The following is an 11,138-nucleotide window of genomic DNA, read 5'->3' on the forward strand; positions in this document are numbered from 1 at the left end:
AATCAGTGAGCATGGGCTCCCTGGACGCCACTCAAGGTCAGTGACAGGAGAAGGCTAATAGGAAGCCCTAAGAACCTGGTTTCTCTAGGCAGAGAGACTGGCAGGAAGAACTGAGTGGTAAGAGACAGGGAGTGTCCTTCATCTGAAAGTCTGCTTTGTGCCAAGGACAGGATGGAGCAATCAGGATGGCTGCTTAGTGGGAGCGGGCTGGCCGAAACAGCCTAAGCACGGGTGATTAGGGCTGTAACAGAAGAGTGTATGAGGAGTGACCACCGCTGGAACACCCCTGCCCATCCATAACAAGGGGGTCCAGCCCAGTTCACAGAATCCTAGGAAACTTTACTGACCTCACATTCTCCTGGAATCATGGAAATAAGCATTGTGTTTCAAGGCCAGATTGAAGAAATAAACAGTTGAAGATGCTACAAATCAGTGGTTACCCAATGCTGATCTGTGGATTGCTTGTTTCAGATTCCATTGGTACAAATTCCCCAAATCGTAAACCAGAAGCATGGGACGTAACGAGAGCACTTGACAAAGGCAGAAGGACATCCTGTGTTCTTGGATAAAAAAAGACTCAATATTGAAAAGATATTATTTCTCCATAAATTAACCTATACATTTAATGTGATCTAAATCAAAACACCAACAGGATTTGGGAGGAACATGGCAACATGATCCTGATTTCACCTAGAGAAATAAATATGCAGAAATAGGTAGGAAAATGGGAAAAATGATGAGGAGGGAATCCTAAGGAGGGGGGATTTATCTCCTTTTGTATGGTGCATCTATCACTATTGTGATAAAAATACTTCAAAATTTTTTATCAGAGATAATTTTAAAAATATGGAGATTCTTGGGCCCACCTAAGACTAGTGAGTCAAACTCTGCAAACTCCTGCAAGAGGTTTGGACTGACTGCCATTTCAGGAATACCTGATACAGGCTGTCCCCTTTGACCCGCCTTCCATTCGATCTGCCATCATAACAACCCACAGACCATAACTGTCTGATTTCTATCATTGTTACTACAACAATTTGCCCAAGAACTCAGTTGTGTGAACCTACAACCACTTTATTTTGCTCATGAATTTGGAAATCAGAAACCTGGAAAAGGCTCTGTTGGACACTTCTCACCTGGGGTGTCTTGTGTGGTTGCAGTCGATGTTGGCTTGGGCTGCTGTCATGTGTTCAGTGCGGCTGGCCATCCAAATGGCTTGCTCACATGACTGGCAGCTGATGCTGGCTGTCGGCTCAGAGTTCAGTTGTGACTGTCGCCTTGAGCATCTACCCATGCCCTCTCCAGTAGAGTAGTCAGATTTCTTACAACACAGATCAGAGCTCCAGTGCGGGCATTCCAGTGCACAAGGTGGAAGCTCCACCCCCTTCTATGAGCTCGTTTCAGAAGTCACAGAGCGGCACTTCCTCTATATTGGTTGTAGCAGTTTCGCCGACTCAGATCCAACAGGAGGCAAGAAAGACCCTGCCTCTTGATGGAAGGAAAGTCAAACAATTTTTCTAGCCATTTTTTAAAACCAACATGCCAATAAATGGTTATCTAGAAAACCTGAAAATGCAAGATTTACCCCTAATCCAGAGACGCCTCTTTCCAAGATCTCATTCAAGAACCAAAACACAGCTTTCAACCACTATGCATTACTGCTCGCTTATGCTACATCGGCTCCATCTGATCCGGAGATAAAGAAATGCTGGAAAGTAGAAAGCTGTAAATGCATAATGCAAGGAGAGAATGGGAGCAGGGAGGGTTTGAAGTAACGACTGATTTCAGACCAGCCCCCTCCCCATTAGGGCTTACCTCAAGTCTCCTCTAGTCTATTTACAGCTATGTCCACCCAAGCTGTCTTTCCTGCTGCACAGTGAGTGGCACAGAGACCAACCGAGTGCACCATACGAGACCAATTAGCTAGAGAAAATGTGTGCTGGATCCTCCACCACCAGAATCCAGAGCTACTGAGACCCTGTATCTGGCAATTGGGTTTGGACAGGCAGACAAGGGGAGTTCCAGGGTGTCTGGGTAAGTCAGACACATTCCCAGGAGCCCCTGCTAAAACCTCTTCCCCTGGTTTTCTGGGGTCACATACAGTGCAATGGGGGTGGGGAGGTTTGGACTGGGATTTTCATCCAAGGGTGTCAGTAACATCCATCAAATGAGCACGCCTCTGCTCCCTCCCTACAGTGGGCTCTTAGGTAAGAGCTGGGCTGGACAGCTTAGACCTTCAGCTTCCTACCCAGGAACCTAAAAGAGCTACAATCTATAGCGCAATCCCCGCACTAAGTGACCTTCGCAGTTGCTGGTGAAGAGGAGAAGGCACAGACTTTGTCCGTGGCAGGAGAAAGAACAAGAGGAATGTGCCAATCTTGAGACAGAGGTACCTCACTCAGTGGAAAAAAATGTAGTCTAATGGTGTCCTGGGTTATGACCAGTTGGATGGGCCACTCCTCTTCCTGGGAGAGAGAGTTGTTGGTGAGAGGATGGATGGACAGGCAAAGGCACAGAAAAGGGGTTAGACACAAGGTGAAAAGGGTCAGTTTCTCCAACATGTACCTTCATAGGGAGAGAAGCCTTTAGAGAAAAGTTGTCTATTACCCAGGAGATTGGGGATTTCATAGCTCTTGTTCCTTAAAGGCTTTGTCCAGCCCCAGAACCCATGCGTCTACGTGGTGTGCACTCTATCCTCCAGGAATGAGCATCTCATTTCCAGGAATCTCACTGCTGATAGCACAGATGGAATTAGAGGAAGCCAGGATGATCTTCTGGAAGTGGTGCTCAGGTCTCTCATGAAAGCAGGGAATCTGTTCTTCTCCTAGCGGTACCTAAGGGAACTGGCTCCCCACTTCCTGCCACGAGGAAGTTCACTGGAATGCTGCTGAACTTGACCTTGAGGTTCCAGGTGCCTCCCATAGTGGTGTTCCCAAGCTGACTTTGGTAGTGGTTGTACAACCCTTAAATTTAATAAATTTACTAAAAATCACTGAATTGTACACTGAAAATGGGTAAATTTTATGGTATGTATATTATACTCCAATAAAGCTATTCAATGAGTAATACATGAAAATATGCTGACAAAAAATTCAAATAACACATATACATAAGAGTAAAAAGTAAAAGCTCCTCCTTCTCTACATCCCACTTTGCCTTCCAGTAAACAAACTGAGCCATTTGGTCTAATTACTTCAAGACTCTTATTTATACATTTTATAAATGAACATGTTTGACAGGATAACATTCATGACATTAGCCAAGATCTCCACCCGCCCCCCCCCCCCCCCCCCCCACTGATCCCTGTTACTCCTGGCCTGGCCACACCTTGATAGCACCATTTACTTAGTGCCCCAGGGATGGCACTGGAGAACACAGAAACTCAAGAATCGCACTCCTGTCTTTTGAGTTGCAAAGGCATAAATCAATAGAATTGGGAAAACCTGTGTTTGCTCCATCGGATCCTCTTGCCCTAGGGGATCATGGTGCACATTTGTTAATCCGAAGCCTGCTTTTTCACTTAACAGCACATTCTGTGGATGTCCTGTATCCCTACCACCAGTTCCATTTCACCTGTTTTATTTTTTTGGCTGAGGAAGATTTGCCCTGAGCTAACATCTGTTGCCAATCTTCCTTGATTTTATATGTGGGTCGATACCACGGCATGGCTGAGAAGTGGTGTAGGTCCATGCCTGGGATCTGAACCTGCAAACCCAGGCCACCAAAGTGGAGTGTACAAACCCAACCAGTGGGCCATGAGGCTGGCCCCTTATTTCACTCATTTTAATGGCTGCATAATATTGTATAATAGGCACAAATTCTTTATTTTTAAATAGCATTTAATTTTACTTTTTATCTCTTCTTTGGCTTAAGAATGGTATACAAGACTGTTTTTTAACTTCCAAGTGGCTAGGTTTTTGTTTTTTTAACTTTTCTCTGTGATTGTTAGTTTTATTGCACTGTGGTCAAAGAATGTGTCATGTTTGATGTCTACTTTTTGCAGTTTGAGGGTTTACTGTGATTGAGTACAAGTCAGTTATTGTAAATGTTTCAATGACATTCGAAAAGAATGTACCTTCTTGATTTGGGGTACAGAGTTTTATATATTTGTTAAAATCAAGTTGGTTAAACATGATATTCAACACCCTGATGTTTTTATTTATTTTTGCTTTCTTTGTCAGTTTCTTAGAGGAAAGTATTAAAAATATAAGGAGGATTTGATAAAGTCAGAATCATAGTGGACGATTTTAACAGGTTTTACTTTTTATGTTTTAACGTTGAGTTGCATGCACAAAGAGTTATGATTTTTATGGCTTCTTGTGGCCCACAGGTGATGTTTCTCTTTGTTCCATGCAATGTTCCATTCTCCTTTGTCTAGAATCAATAATACCATTTCTACATTTGTTTAGTTACCACTTGCCTGGTGTGTCTTTATGTGTCTCCTTTTAGTTTTAACTAACAGTTGGGGATTTATCTTTCCATTATAGAGAAAACATGACCATTAAATAATAGAAATATGACTATAGTGTAGGTTGCATTCTGTAATTAGGCCAAATGTTGATTCTGGATATTTTGCTTACAACAATGTAACTGCATTTAACATATAATCCATTGCTTTGAGTAGATACAGCAAGATTCAGCCGAGAGAGACATTTCTCTCAGTCCTCTTCATTTCCACCTTCCAACGGAAAAGATTCTCTTCCAACATTCTGAGAAAATGGGAAAAAATAGCAGAGGCACTAGAAGAATTGCGTATTTACAATTCTGTTGTCATCATCACTTTTTTCATTTCTAAGGTGATTGCTCCTGCTTTAAGTTTCCAAACAGATTAAAGCAATTCACCTGGAAATCAGACTCCAAATTTGGAGGAGAGGCCTTGAATTACTGAGCCACGTGATTTAAAAACTATTCTTGTTTCAATTTTTTTCCTTCCCACAGTGAAATAGCTTCACTGGAAAATTCAAACGCATCAAAATATTAAAAAAACATGGGGCCAGCCTGGTGGCCAAGTGGTGAAGTTTGTGCACTCTGCTTCAGCGGCCCAGGGTTTTGCCGGTTCAGATCCTGGGTGCCAACATGGCACTGCTCATCAAGCCATGCTGAGGCAGCCTCCCACATGCCACAACTTAGAAGGACCCACAACTAAAATATACAGCTATGCACTGGGGGGTTTTGGGGAGAAGAAGGAAAAATTTTAAAAAACAATAAAAAATCTTTAAAAAAATTAGGAAACAAAAAATCTTCCGAAACCCTGTTATCTTGAAACAACCACTCTCCACATTCCATGTGCATCTTTATATATATGTATATATGTTTATATATGTATGTATACAGGTATATATATGTATATATGAGTGTGTGCATTTATATATACATACATACACATGCTTTGATGTTCTAATTCATGGACAAAGAGTCATGATAGTTATGTTTTCTCGTGGCTTATAGACGATGTTTCTTTGCTCTATGTTTTAGATAGATAGATGTAAATATATATATGTATATATACACACATACACGCAGTATTTCTTTCAAAAATGTCAGACATATTGTAAAAGAATACTTTCTTTTGACTTAGCTCCCTCCCTTCCCCAACCTTGCAAACAATCATTATTAACAATCATGTGTCCTTCCGTAGCTCTCCATGGTCATAAAATCATAAACAATATAATGTATTATACAGTATAACGGTATAAACTACATATACCATATATCTACATGTATAATTACATATAGGGATTTTACTTGGTATTGTTTGCTTTTGACAAAAGATTTTCACATATTGAGGTATATGGGGTAGCTATTCTGGTTCCAAACTGATTTGGCTTGAACTAAAGAAGCCTACTTATGGCCTATCAAACCTACATCGTACATCTGCTTTAACTATTAAAGAACGCATTAAATATTATCTCAAAGGATGCACTCTTTTAAGATAAGAATGCATACTTCCCCTCCTGGAGCCACCAGTATGGGTAAAGCCCATATTGGTGTATTGGTGCTCCTGAAGGTAAGTAAGTTCCCTTTCCCGGACATCAGGGTCATGTTGACCTGCTAATTTGCAACTGAATACCTCTCTGAAACTTTGATGAATATGTATCCTGGGTGTGTTTATGGTCTGTGTTCTAAAAAGGTATAAAACTGTAGTGAAAACCCATGCTTCTCTGGAACACTTTCTTCCTTTGTGGAAACTGCCTTCCTAGGATATAATCCTCAGTTTGGTTCAAGAAAAGCTAACCTTCTCTCTCTTATGTATAAAATGGTTATTGGTTATTTTGTGTTGACACTTTGTAAAAACAAGACTATGGGGGGGGTGGGGGGCGGGGGGCCGTGGCCGAGTAGTTAAGTTCTTGTGCTCCATTTTGGTGGCCCAGGGTTTCCCTGGTTTGGATCCTGGGCGTGGACATGGTACCGCTCATCAGGCCATGCTGAGGTGGTGTCCCACATGCCACAACTAGAAGGACCCACAACTAAAATATACAACTACGTGCTTGGGTGATTTGGGGAGAAAAAGCAGAAAGGAAAAAAAAAGATGACTGACAACATTTGTTAGCTCAGGTGCCAATCTTAAAAAAATAAATAAATAAAACCTCATGTTCTACATATTTAAAGAAAAACCAAGACTATACGTATAATATGCAATTTTCTGCATCTTGCTTTTTCAATATAGTGTGGAAATCCCTCCAAGTCAAATGATAAATGATCTAATTCATTCCCAAATTTTAGTGCTTTATATAGATAATTTATTCACATAGATCAAAATTTTAAAAAAATCCAGAAGTGTATATAATAAAATGTCTCCTCAATTATGGCACCCAGCCACCCAGTAAAGCCATGTTTACCAATGTTACCAGATTTTTACATATTCACCCAGAAGATATTCCATGCATTTACAAGCACGTGAAGGCATGAAGGTGTATGTATGTTTATATAATTTCTCCGCTGACCCACTGCTTTTCCACCCCAACACTCACTAACACATTGTTATAAAATTTCCCGAGTTTTGTCAATCTGATAGGTAACTTGCATTAACTTATTCTTTTAACTTGCATTTCTCTTATTATGAGGTTGAGCATTTTGTTATAGATTCAAGAACCATTTGTGTTTCTTCTATGAACTGTGTGTTCATAACTGTTACCTGATTTTCTTTTTATTTATTTATTTTTTCTTGGCACCTGGGCTAACAACTGTTGTCAATCTTTTTTTTTTTCTGCTTTATCTCCCCAAACCCCCCCTGTACACAGTTGTGTATCTTAGTTGCAGGTCCTTCTAAGAAGTTGTGGGATGTGGGACGCCGCCCCAACGTGGCCTGACGAGCGGTGCCATGTCCGCGCCCAGGATCCGAACCCTGGGCCGCCGCAGCGGAGCGCGCGAACTTAACCACTCGGCCACGGAGCTGGCCCCTGATTTTCCTTTTTTATCTTACAGATTTTTAAGAACTCTTTCTGTATGAAAGAGATTAGCTCCTGGTCTATAGTAGGAATGGCAAACATTGCCCCCAGTTTGTCATTTGACTTTTTAATTTTTTATATATATATATATACACACACACATATATTTAAACAAATACCTGCTTGAGTCCTGCTTTCAGTTCTTTTGCGTATATACTATCCTGCCTTATTTTAAATTTAGACAGAGAACAAAGCTGCTCACCTGTGGCTGGGCACCCACCGCCATGTAAGGGAGCTTCAGTTCAATTTCACTGTCGTGTGCTGAGTGAGGGCCTGAGAGTAGAGCTGTCTGCCCACCTGCTCTCTTTTCCTCATAATTCTCCTGGGTCTGAACTTTGGAGCAATGGTCTATAAAATCAGGCTCTCAGTCCAAAGTGGAGGAAACATAAAGAGTATTTGCTTTTCCCCTTTATTCTCCCTAGTTTCAAACTAATTAAAAAATACCAGGATTCTGTAAAATACGTTTACACTATTTACCTCCTTGAAGTCAAAGGAGTTAGACAAAGTTAATTATTTTTATTTATTTAATATTTATTTCTTCATGTGCATCTCTATGTCTCCTCTCTCAACTAAAAGAGAAAGTATCTATGGACATACTTGGCTTGTACATACTTTTGTGTCCTTATATTGCTCTCCCTTTAAAAATAGACTTAAATCTTTTTTTTTTTCCAGGAAGATTAGGCCTGAGCCAACATCCCCTGCCAATCCTCCTCTTTTTGCTGAGGAAGATTGGCCCTGAGCTGATATCTGTGCCCATGTTCCTCCACTTTATATGTGGGATGCCTGCCACAGCAATGGCTTGATAAGTGGTGCGTAGGTCCATGCCTGGGATATGAACTGGGGAACCCTGGGCCACTGAAGCAGAGCACACGAACTTAACCACTATGCCACCAGGCCAGCTCCAAAATGGACTTAATTTTTTAGAGTAGTTTTAGTTTCACAGCAAAATTGAGCAGAAAGTACAGAGATTTCCCATATAACCCCTGTTCCCACACCTGAATACCCTCCCCATTATCAACCTCCCCCACCAGAGTGTACATTTGCAACACTTATGATGAACCTACAGTGACACATCATTATCACCCAAAGTCCATAGTTTACATTAGGGTTCCCTCTTGGTGATGTGCAATTTATGGGTTTTGACAAATGTATAATGACATGTTTCTATCATTATAGTATCATACAGAGTATTTTCACTGCTCTAAAAATCCTCTGTGCCCTGCCTAGTCTCCCCTCTCTCCCTACCTAATGTCTAGCAACCACTGATCTCTTAACTCTCTCCATAGTTTCATCTTTTCCAAAATGGCATATAGTTGGAATCATACAATACGTAGGCTTTTTAGACTGGCTTCCTCACTTAGTAATATGCATTTAAGTTTCCTCCATGTCTTTTTCGTGGCTTGACAGCTCATTTCTTTTTAGTGCTGAATAATATTCCACTGCCTGGATGTACCACAGTTTATCCATTCACCTACTGAAGGGTATCTTGGTTGCTTCCAAGTTTTGGCAATTATGAATCAAGCTGATTTAAACATTTGTGTGCAGGTTTTTGTGTTAATGTAAGTTTTCAACTCCTTTGGGTAAATACCAAGGAACACGATTCCTGGAACATAGTTAAGACTATGTTTAATTTTGTAAGAAACTGGCCAACTGTCTTCTTAAGTGCCTATACCATTTTGCATTCCCACCAGTAATTAGTGTGTTCCTCTCGCTCCCCTCCTCACTAGCTTTTGGTGTTGTCAGTGTTCCAGATTTTGGCCATTCCAATAGGAGTGTACCGGTATCTCACTGTTGTTTTAATTTGTACCTCCCTAATGACATATGATGTTAAGTATCTTTTTATGTGCTTATTCGCAATCTGTTTGTGTTCTTTGGTGAGGTGTCTGTTCAGGTCTTTGGCCTATTTTTTACTCAGGTTGTTCATTTTCTTAATATTTAGATTCAACAGTTCTTTGTATATTTTGAATGACAGTACTTTATCGATATGTCTTTTGCAAATATTTTCTCCCAGTCTGTGGCTTCTCATTCTTGCCACAGTGTCTTTTGCCAAAGTTTTTAATTTTAATGAAGTTTAGTTTATCAGTTTCTTTCTTTCATGCATCAGGTCTTTGGTGTTGTATTTTAAAAAGTCATTGCGGTACGGGGTTTCCAGTTCTGCATGTAGGGAGCTGGGAAGCCTCCACTCTGTCCCAACCACATGTAAAAAATTGAACAGACTGAAAAATCATCTCCTGTAGGATAGGTGAGAGGTGAGGACACAGGGAAGACTGCTGTCCCCAAGACTGGAGAGGCTGACAGGCGAATACGGAGAGTAACAGTTTGCTGGAGCCGAGACTCATGAGTGGGAAGCGCTATGGGAACCGGTGTTGGGTGGGAGAGCAAGAACTATAACTGACAAATTGCTGGAGGCCCAACGTGGACAATTCTGAGAGGTAAAAACGCCAAGGGGACCCAGTCAGGGGGCTACTACAATTTTGTGAGATTTATTTCCAGGAGCTCAAACAGGTTCCCATGGTAAATACTGGAGAAAAATCTCCTTGTGCTTCTGGCAGGAGGGAGACAGGAACCATTTTGAAATAGACAGGAGCGCTTCATTCTTAACAAGTCCTGCCCTTAGGAGAGGAAGTTACCCAGAGCCTAAAAGGGCAGCTTCTCACTCCGTGTCTTGGAGGTCCAGGTCCACTCAGCAGCACTCCGGCTTCCAATCCAGCAGAAAGCTCATTTAGTCTCACAGCAACTCTATGACATAGTAGTAGCAGTGTACTCATTTTTAAAGATGAGATAACTGAGGCACAGGGAGGATAAGGAACTTCCCAAGGTCACATGACTAGTAAGCAAGCGGCAGAGCCAGGCTATGAACTCAGGCCGCCTAAGGGCAGAGGTGGTAGTCTTAATCCTTCAGCAAACTCGTTGCACTAACAGACTCTCTAGTCACCTAAATTATCATTGTTACTCTTCTGTTTTCTCCTAGGACCCCAAGAGCATTTCATCTGTATCATCTTGTACATCTTCCAAATATTCCTATTAAATAACTATTTGGCAGACAGTATTCTTACTTGGGAGATAGAAGAGTAGAGGCATACAGGCTTCATGGAATTTCCTTGGAGTTGTGAAGCAATTTAGTGATACATGGCAGCCGTGGTTTCCTGACAACTTCAGCCTCTACATACCCCCAGTGATTCACATCCATGGTTATCTCATACTTCATGATTTGTATTACATACTTCTATTTGTAAGCAGAATTATGAAAGTAAAGCAGAATAGACTTACATTGCAAATCAGTCCTTTGCCAAGAAAAATATGCCAAGAGTGATATTACCAAAATGGAGTTATAACCCATGTGTTGTCTTAGGTATGCAAAGCTTTGTTATTAGCACTATTGGACAGGTGGGAACTGGTCAAAATGAAGACACACACACCACCTCCTTCCACTTCTGCTGTCTCTTCAGAGACTGCTCATATAGCAGTCTTCAGAGTAGATGCCAACCAGAAAACCTGGCAGCTAGGTCCCAGCTTAAGGGGAACTGATGACCTTTTATCATTCCCAGTATAGTGCCAGGTACTCCTTCAGCTTGGAGGCTGCCCTATTGTACTGTCTTATGATTATAAAATAATGAAGAAAAGTGAACCGTGACAAATGATAGAGGTTTACAAGTGCTATTAATAGGGTGTGCTGCCTCTAACCTGAGG

The sequence above is a fragment of the Equus przewalskii genome, chromosome 28 (genome assembly GCF_037783145.1).
Source record: "Equus przewalskii isolate Varuska chromosome 28, EquPr2, whole genome shotgun sequence".
Lineage (NCBI taxonomy): Eukaryota > Metazoa > Chordata > Mammalia > Perissodactyla > Equidae > Equus > Equus przewalskii.